General features: G+C 42.8%; 2 non-coding genes across 2 annotated transcripts; both read left to right on the forward strand.

Moving 5' to 3' along the window:
* Nucleotides 1-2,629: 2,629 nt before the first annotated feature.
* On the forward strand, nucleotides 2,630-2,701 carry Trnaa-agc. Its single transcript has one exon. It is a non-coding gene; the product is annotated as a tRNA-Ala (tRNA).
* Nucleotides 2,702-6,120: 3,419 nt separating this feature from the next.
* Nucleotides 6,121-6,194, forward strand: Trnat-cgu. Its single transcript has one exon. It is a non-coding gene; the product is annotated as a tRNA-Thr (tRNA).
* Nucleotides 6,195-9,452: the final 3,258 nt, after the last annotated feature.

Raw genomic sequence — 9,452 nt, forward strand, 5'->3', positions numbered from 1 at the left:
TCTGCCATATGTATGTTAAAGCCAGACGTGGTAGCACGCGTCTTTATTTGGCTATTTTAGCCTAAATGACAAGCTCCAGGTTCAGTGAGAGACCCTGTCTCAAAGGCTAAGGACTTGCACTAAGTGACTACCAGGTCCTTAGCCTCGCTTGGGCTCAGATGTAAGTCCACCCAATAATTCCTCCTTATAATATGTAAAATCATAAATATGAATAAATTAAAATAAGGGCTCAGCTGGTAAAGGTACCTGTTGCCAAGTCCAACGACCTGAGTTCAATCCCTGGGATCCATGTGGAAGGAGAGACACAACTTCTGCAAACTGTTCCCTGACATAGACATGAACAAAATAAATAAATAAATAAAAAAAATAAGACAGAGAGTTATAGAGAATGACCTCTAACCTCTACATGCTTATGTTTAGGTAGGTGCATCTGTGTGCAAACATGCACATCTGCATGCACACCACACACACACACACACATACACACACACACCTCAGTCTACTTCATCTACTTCACCTAAATAGCCTCCCCCCCCCTTTGCTCTTTCAGTTCAGTGGAGACTTTTGAGTAACCAAAACTGTCTTCAAAACACAATGACACAAACTTACTGATCTGGCCCAATCCTCGGTCACAGCTTTCTGGGAAAGCTGCTCCAAACAGGAAACTACTACCCTCCAAAACAGAGCCACTCAAAATCCCACCTCTTGGTGCAATTTTGTATTTATATTTTCATCCTTAGTGCATTTAATACCCTGCCTTTTGCAGTCCAGATAGGGGATCCAGGAAGCCTTGTGAGTTGTCAGGCAACAATGGCCAGGTAGCCTGTGTACTATGAGAAATTGGGGTTACCCCGCACTCCCCAAGCCTGTGCAGAGTGTGCAATTCCTTCGGAAGACTCCTTGAGGTCCTGCTTTTAAGATTTGTGAGAGAACGACTAAGGACTTTGTATTTTACACTGGAAACGTTGAGAGCAGAAGTCAAGCGCTCTTTAGACAAGTGCACACATGCATGAAAATAGAAGGGAAGTTTTGGAGTTGATGAGTGTGCTAACTTCCTTGACCACGATGATGGTTCCAGTTGTACACACATTTGTATAAATCCATCAAATTGTACATTGTATAATTTCAGCTAAGAGAGTGGTTTGCTTTTGTTTTTAGAACCACTGAGCTTGGAGAGATGGCTCTGTTAAGAGCGTGGCAGTTTTTCCAGAGGGTTTGATTTCTAACACTGTATGGTAGCTCACAACCATCTAAAACTCCACTTCCAGGGAATCAGATACCCATCCCCTGCCGGGTCCATGTGTCATGCACTCCCCACCTCCCTATACACACACACACACACACACACACACACACACACACACACACACACACACAGAGAGAGAGAGAGAGAGAGAGAGAGAGAGAGAGAGAGAGAGAGAGAGAGATCATAAGTCACAGTCGTTAAAAATCTAGCAGCGTTGCTAGAATGAAGCACACGCCTCTTCCCTCGGATTTTTCTTTTTAATCCTGAAATATTTGAAGGTGGATGGGAAGACATCTCATAAAGTCTTTTATAGTAGGGTCTCACTCTTGTGGCAATCCTGGTTCTCAAGGCTGAGATTGTGGCTCAACCAAGGCTGAGACTGATTGATTACATGGAGAGAGCCACCACTGGCAGCCTACAGCAAGCTGCAAACGGCCCCAGGTCATGATTTTCCTAGTGAAACAGTCATCCGCAAAAGGAAACGGAAAAGAGCGCAGTTAATTTAAACCAGTCACTTTTGTCAAAATTGTCTACTTTAACACCGAATTTAGGTTCACTTGGTAAGGAAAAATGGGAGGAAAGCTGGCCTATTGCCAAGCAAGGTTTTCTAGCCTCGGCTTTGTCTTCCTGTTCTCTCCTGATGTTCTCTCTGCCTTCTGAATCCTTAGTTCTGCCTCAGTTTCCCTGGTGCTCCCATCCTCGCGGTTTGCCCACAGGACTCTGTGTGTATGGGGATTTCCCTGAACTCTCGCAACAGGAATAAGATCCGACTTCCTGAGTGGGAACGTTCCGAAGGTGGGAGAGCCACTGTGCACAGTAAGTAAAGCCCCAGAGAAGAGAAACTGAGTGGGCGAGGAAGCGCGCTTTCATCCCTGCCCGCTCTGAAGATGGAGGAGTCTGAGATTCCGAGTGCTACAGGTTTGTTTCATCGGCATCCTTTGGACAAAGCTTGGAGCAGTGCGGGTGGCAGTCTAATATCTTGACCCCTTGGTTCTCCCCTGGGCTGAGTCAGGGAGGCTGGTTGTCATTGGAGAACCATGTCCTCCAAGGCTCCTAATTTTCATTGGATTTCGAAGTCCGGGAACAGAATGCAGAGACTGTAGGACATCCGTAGGTGCGTGTGTTATTGAGGGATCTTAGTACTGAAGGGGATGAAGGCGCAAGAAAGGAGAATCGGGGACACTTACTGAGATCTCTGGCCCCAGATTGTTTATACCCGTTACTGAGTGTCTGCAAAAGTGCAGGTTGATTAGAATACCCTGGTAACAGAATCCTTTTTTTGGGTTTTGTTGTTGTTACTTCAAGTAAAAGATAAAGCTAGAAAGGCTAAAATGAACCTAGAATTTTATAAAGATGATTTGGAAATCTCAAATGTCAGACAGTGGGGATGTAGCTCAGTGGTAGAGCGCATGCTTAGCATGCATGAGGTCCTGGGTTCGATCCCCAGCATCTCCAAGCTTTTGAAGAGCGATCTGCCTTCACTTTTAGAATTCAAGTTTTCTCCTTAGCCTAAACTTAGGCTGTGCACAAAGCAGCATCGTGATACCTGTGATAAAGTGTTCATTTGTCATATCTGTGATCACTGCAAACAGATTCCCGGATTCTGAACCATTCCCGGAGGGATGGTTCTTCTACTTCCCCCGCTCCTCACGACTCAGCACTTTAGGTAGTGATTTTGTAACACTTCTTTCTGTAAGGGGCTTTGTCTGGTAGACCCTCTGTCAAAGGGGTATACATCCTTTGAACTTTCTCAGCTTCCAAGTCGAGGTACTCTGTGCCATTAACAAGTGAAGGGAGTTTTGAAAAGTTTGCTCATGCGCCTCTCCCTCCCCACTCCCAATCAAGTCTATAGCAACCATCACTGGCGGCCTGCCTGGTTGTAGTTAAACCCCACTTTTAAACCTGGGGGTGTAGGGGTGAGGGTAGGGGTTAGTGAAGTTCTTAAAAACAACAATGGATACCGGCTCCTCCTTCCATCTGACAGCAGCATTTTGGACATGCAGGGTCTCACGCTCGAGCAACTTGACCCTAAGGAAAGAGGAGACTAAGGTGTCTTAGACCGGGCTTCTGGTTAAATAGCCCTGTGCTGCGAACAACTGACCAATATTACAGGTCTGGGCGGTGCGACCCTGAAGTAGTAAAGATACAAGGATGTAAATAGCTAATTTACAACCAGCCAAGTATCGATCAGCTCTCCTCATCACAGTTAAGCGTGCACGGACCCTTCCTTCTCTTGTGCCTTGCGTTGTGTCATTCTTTTGCAAGACTTTTACAGCACTTGCCAGACACCAACATGCCTGCTCAACAGTGTCCGTGTCATTCTTTGTTATTGGTGTTGTTTGTTTTACTTGGGGGGAGGTGGGGCAGGAGATCCAAGCTAGGGTCTTGTGCCTGTAGGAAATCACTTCATCTCTGATCTCTTAGCTGTATTCTCAGCCCTCTTTTTACTTTTTATTTTGAGACAAGGTCTTACTTAATGGCCCAAGCAAGCCTCTGACTTCAGGTCCAAATGCCCCAGCCTCCCAAGGATCTGGGATTACAGACCTGGTTATCCTCACTGGCTTGGTAGCTAGCCTCAGGCGGTGGTAACTCCTTACTCCCCTTCACTTCATCCCACTCCCCACCCTGCCTTCCTTGGTTGTCCCTTCCTGGCCATCAGTAGAGTACGATTGTGATGGCTCGTCTTCGTTGTCAACTTGACTGCATATGGACTCAACTAAACCACAAGCTGTTGGGCATTCCTGGGAGGGATTTTCTTAATCAGATTATTTGATGTAGGAAGACCCATGCCAAATCTAGGTGGCACCTTCTGGTGGCACCCCAGATAAAAGGACTTTGAAAAAAGAAACTTTGTTTTTGCTGGCTTGCCCTCACTCTTGCTGAGAAATTCCATCTATCCTGTTGTTTGCTGGTGTTAGAACCAACTTCTCTTGGGACTTCAATGTAGACCCAAGACCAGCTGTTCCCCAGGAATCCTCCAGGACTCCTGAGCCAGATTAGGATTGCTAGACCTTCCAACTTCAAGAACTGAACGACTACCAGATCGTGGGTTTTCCAGCATAAGACAGTCCTTGTTGGACTACCTAGACCACAGCCTGTGAGACAAGCCAATAAATCCCCTTTTAATACAACACACACACACTCATTTTATTCATTCTGTTCCTTTAGAGAACACTAAATATGATGATCAATGTGATAAAGGTTTTCTTTGGTCTACCGATATTTGAAAACACACAAGGAAAACCCTTTGACATTTAGCTATAGATCCACTGTGTCCACCTTGGGATGCTTGGTGTTTGAACCCAGAACACCTGACAGAGAACCCCAGAGTTAGTTTTCTAAGCATCCTCTCCCCATTTTCAGCTGCTGCATGATGACCCTGGGCTGGAGGACCAAAGTAGTGTTATCACAATGTTCACTAATCTTGGTTGTCAACTTCATTACATCTGGAATTAAACAAATCCTAAGATGCTGGGCATTGTCAGTTCTGTTCCTCCATAGAGGCCTGCTTAATACCGCTGTATTAGGACTGGGCATGGTGACACATGCCATTAATCCTAGCACCCTCTGAGGACAGGGGCAGGCAAATCTCTGTGAGTTTAAGGCCAGTGTGGTTTACATAAAGATGCCTAGGCCAATCAGAACTTCACACTATATATTTGTTTCTGGCTCCAAAGTGCTGGGATTAAAGGCGTGGGCCACCACCGCCCAGCATCCTCTCTGTTCTCATTCTCTTTTTCTTGATAAATCATTAACTACTAAATAGTTATAAACACACAAGAGCAATCCCTGTCTTGAGTCAGCTACATTTCTCCTTTTCTCCTTTTCATGTAATCTGAAACCTCAGTCTATGGGATGGTGCCACCCATGTTTGAGGTATAGGCCTTTCCTTAGTTAACCCTCTAAAGATGCCCTCTCTAAAGGGTCCTTAATCCAGTCAGGGAATTAAAATAAACTATCTCATATGGTGTTGGGTCAGCTAAATGGTTCACATACAAAAGAATGAAATTTGATCTCACACATTAAAATGAGTCATAGGCCTACATGCAAGAATTAGAGATACTGGTAGCCTAGAGATGATCTGAAGTTCACGGAAAGTTGTCCATGAAAATATTAACAACATATTTTAGCCGAAGACTTAAGCGTCCACAGATTTTAGCACCCGCAGGGTCTTTGAACCAACTCCTCTGTAAAATCCCCAGCATTGCGTTAAGCTTCTCCAAAATTTAGCTTCTCCACGAGTGAGTGGGAACATCACAGAATCACCACCAAAACGAGGAAGGCAGAGTGGAGAAGGAGCAGCCCCAGGACTCCTGACGCCTCCCCAGGCTGTAGGTCTCGCTTTGTATCTCAGCCCCCCACCCCCCCCCAAGAGCCTCAGGACAGCGCTGACTCTGGGGTTTGAATCTCAGGAGCACGGTACGAACACCCGGCCTCCGTAGCTTTCTGCAATTGCATCAAGTCTGTTTGGAGACAAAGCGTTGGGTTTTGTTTTTTTCGCTGCTCTAGTGTGATTTTTTTCTAACCCTCCAGGAATGTCACTGATTTTGCTAAAACTTGACTGATGTGTTTTGATTTTTTTTTTTTTTTTTTTAAGGTTATATCCAGGCACAAGGCGATTCTGAATCCCCAAACTGGAAACCGGAGCGGTAACCTTTTAGACTCCCTTCGGGTCTCTGGCTTGCACGCTTTTGGGGGCTCGCTCCGTGAGTTTTCTATATAATACAGTGTTTCAGTGGTTTATTGGTTTGAAGGAAATGTTTTTGTTTTGGCGGCAGTGTCAATCCATCTAAATAATACTTATACAGTACCAGTTGACAGTGTTTCACCTGATCTACTGTGATTTGATAAAAAACTAGAGGGGCCCTCCAGGTGGCTCCGTGGCTTAGTTGGCTAAAGCGCCTGTCTCGTAAACAGGAGATCCTGGGTTCGAGTCCCAGTGGGGCCTTGTTTGTACTTTTGTCAACCCAAATCGCGTTTAATTATACAACCAAATTTACAAGTTCAGTTTCTCCGACCACTACTTCTGCTTCCTAAAGTACGAATATTTCAAATTCTCTAACTATCTAGGTCAGGGCTAAGAAAATTTCTAGCAGAAAATTGAAAATCTTTCAACTTAATCTTTATAAAATAGTCATCTGAGTTCTCAAATCCTAAGCATCTTACTTAAACGGATGAAAAGCTCACTGGACACTTTCCGAGTTGCATTTTATGTCTTTTCGCATGCCCACTTGATCTACAGGCATACTCACTAAAGTAAGCTTGCTGTGCACACTTCACAGGTAAGTTAGATGAGAATGGAGAAAAGGTAATCTGCTCAAATCTTACAGCTAGTGACATAATGAGGCTAGAATTTAAACTCATTATTTCTGATTCGAAATAGTACATCATCTTATTACAAAAGCAACATCCACTAAAGCTCGGAACAATGATGTTTAAAATTGCATGACACAGACTGATTACGCAGCCTCTTCTTGTCTATGAGCATGCCCACATACTCCAGAACACGCATACACATAGTGCAGGTCTTTGGAAGTGTTCACTGATTTCTTTAAACTGTCATGTGTTCATCATGGGCCAAAGAGAAAAAAATCCCCGACACTCACAAATCAAGTGCCAGTCACTAGGGCTTGGAAAGTAACTTGATGGCAGGGGCTGGGCTCTGAGTGAGGCTCTTGGTGACCTCTGTCCTGGTAGGCAATGTCAAAAACATTTTTCAGAACCACAAATGAATATTGCAAAGATTTTAAGCTGATGCAGGAGCCTATATGACTTTGTTTTGGTTTGTCAGTGTTAAGTTTGGAAGTGCGAGTCTCACAAGTGTGTGGCAAGTGTAGTCTTTATTCTCCACTGATATAAACTGGGTAATTAGAGGCATATGTCTGGTCCAGGAAACCAGAGTTCTAGACCAGCATGCTAAAACCACAAAGTTGTGTTTCTGAATGAGAGGTGATTGAAATGAATTCTGGAAGGAATTCTTTATAGTGTACAACCTCTCTTACACCTCATCATAGTGGAAAAGACACATTGATCTACTTCAATTGGTAATTATGGAGTTCAATTCAGGCCCCCATTTATTCAAAGAATTAATTGTATGCCACTCATATTAAGTGTGAAAAGGTAAATGACTTTTGTATCCAAATGAAATAAAAGCTCATTTGGTAGGAAAGGAGCAGAAGTTACACAAACAAACACAAAGTTGGGGCAGTGATGCAGGGACGTCTGGAGCTTAGGAGGACACCTAAAAGTGATTTGCTTTAATTAGATGTTATGGTTTGAATATGAAGCTTTTCCTCGTAGACCTCTGTGTTTTGTAACTGTGTTCCAGCTGGTGACACTTTTTAAGAAAAGGTCTTGATGGATGAAGCAGGTCACAGAGGTGGGATGGTGAAGTTCACAGTCCAGCCTGCTTCCTGTCCTGTTCTGCTACACTGTGAGCCAACAGCTGTCATATGTTCCCATGGTCCTCTTTCCTGTTACAGTGAGCCAAAATGAATCCCACTTCTGCTGTTGCTTCTTACCAGGAGTTTGGTCACAGCAATATGAAAAATAACAAACGTATTAGGGACAGCAGAGAAGGGGGCATGCCAACTGCGAAGAAAGAGAGCAGCGTAGAGAAGAAAGGCAGAGAGTGTAATACCGAGTTAGAAGGAATCAGGCAAAGCGCATGGGAGAAACAGTCTCTGTTAGAGAAAGAACAAGCGGCAAAGAAGACAAAGACCAGGCTTTCATTGGGTGTATTGGAGGATTTCAATCTATCGCATAGCAACCACATCCGCACACAAGCAGACAGGACCACACACTCATTTTAAAATATTATCAGCCAGGGAAAATTCTAAGACATTTGAGATTTGTTTTTCTAAGTGTTTTTGTTTTTTTTCTTTATTTCTGAAAGTAGATTTATACATAAATCAAAAGAACAGATTTCAAGCAGTATGACCAGAATTACAGAGCATTTACAGAGATTGCATAAAAAAAAGGCATCAAGTGTGGGAAAGAAAACATCTTCTGAGGGCTAAGTGCTCACAAGTGACTCTTTTGTGAGGCACTTAAAGTGTAAAATATAAAGGAAAAGTAAACAATTACACCCATTGCTTTTGCTCGATAATAATTCCATAAGAGCAAATTCCAACTGCTTCTTCTCTTTTCCCAACCTGAATGAATTTGCTAATATTTTAGTAAGTATCTAGTTGTATAAACTAGGAGTTCTTGGACAATTTAGCTCTTTGTTCTGTTTTTTCTCTTTTCTTTCCTTTATTTTTTAAATAAAATGTCTTTTTGATATTTTCGTGCATGTTGTCCTAATTAGTTTTTATTGTCAACTCCACACAACCCAGAGTCACCTGGAAAGAGGGAAGAAGATGGAGCAGATGGAGCCCACAACAATTCCACTTGGTTCATATGATGCCATGATGTTGATAGCAGCCCTCTAAGATAGGTTTTGGGTTACAAACTGCTCAAGATTATTCCAACTTGGCTAGCTGAGATGGTACACCTTCTTACCACATTCTGGCCAGAACTTCAAATAAGAACTTCAAACAAACAAACACACCCTACTAACTACTTGGAGACTACCTACAATTGTACCGGACAATAACCTTAAAACTTAACCATCATTTTAGTTTTTATAGGATCCCATAGAAATAACATTGTCCCCATGACAGCTAGAAGTAATTCTAGAAGATGACATCCCCTCTCCCAACAGAGTTTGTCCTCAGGGTTAGGAACAATTATTATCTGTTATGGGTTGTTCATAAATTGTATAGGGTTGGGGGTGGAAATAAAGTAGGCTCAGGGATCGTTTTGAAAAAAAAGGGGGGGGGGAGAAATGGATGGGATGGAATAATAGGTACATTAGTGTATCTACTTGTGAACTATTAGGTATAGGCAATTTACATTGGTATAGATTCTTGTGTGTGTGTGTGTGTATATATATATATATATACACATATATAAATTATCTTTGTATTCCTAAGATAATTTGTATATTGATAGAAATTAAAATTATATTTGTTATATTGAATATACCCCATTTCTGTTTTCAATATTTGTGCACCAATGTAAAGTTATTTTGTCATATTGTATGCATGCATGTTTCTACCTCTGCTTAAGATATTTTGCATACTTTAAGATACCATCTTACACCTGTCAGAATGGCTAAAATGAAAAACACCAATGATAGCCTTTGCTGGAGAGGGTGTGGAGA

Source organism: Microtus ochrogaster, unplaced genomic scaffold (assembly GCF_000317375.1).
Source record: "Microtus ochrogaster isolate Prairie Vole_2 unplaced genomic scaffold, MicOch1.0 UNK66, whole genome shotgun sequence".
In the NCBI taxonomy this organism is placed as follows: Eukaryota; Metazoa; Chordata; class Mammalia; order Rodentia; family Cricetidae; genus Microtus; species Microtus ochrogaster.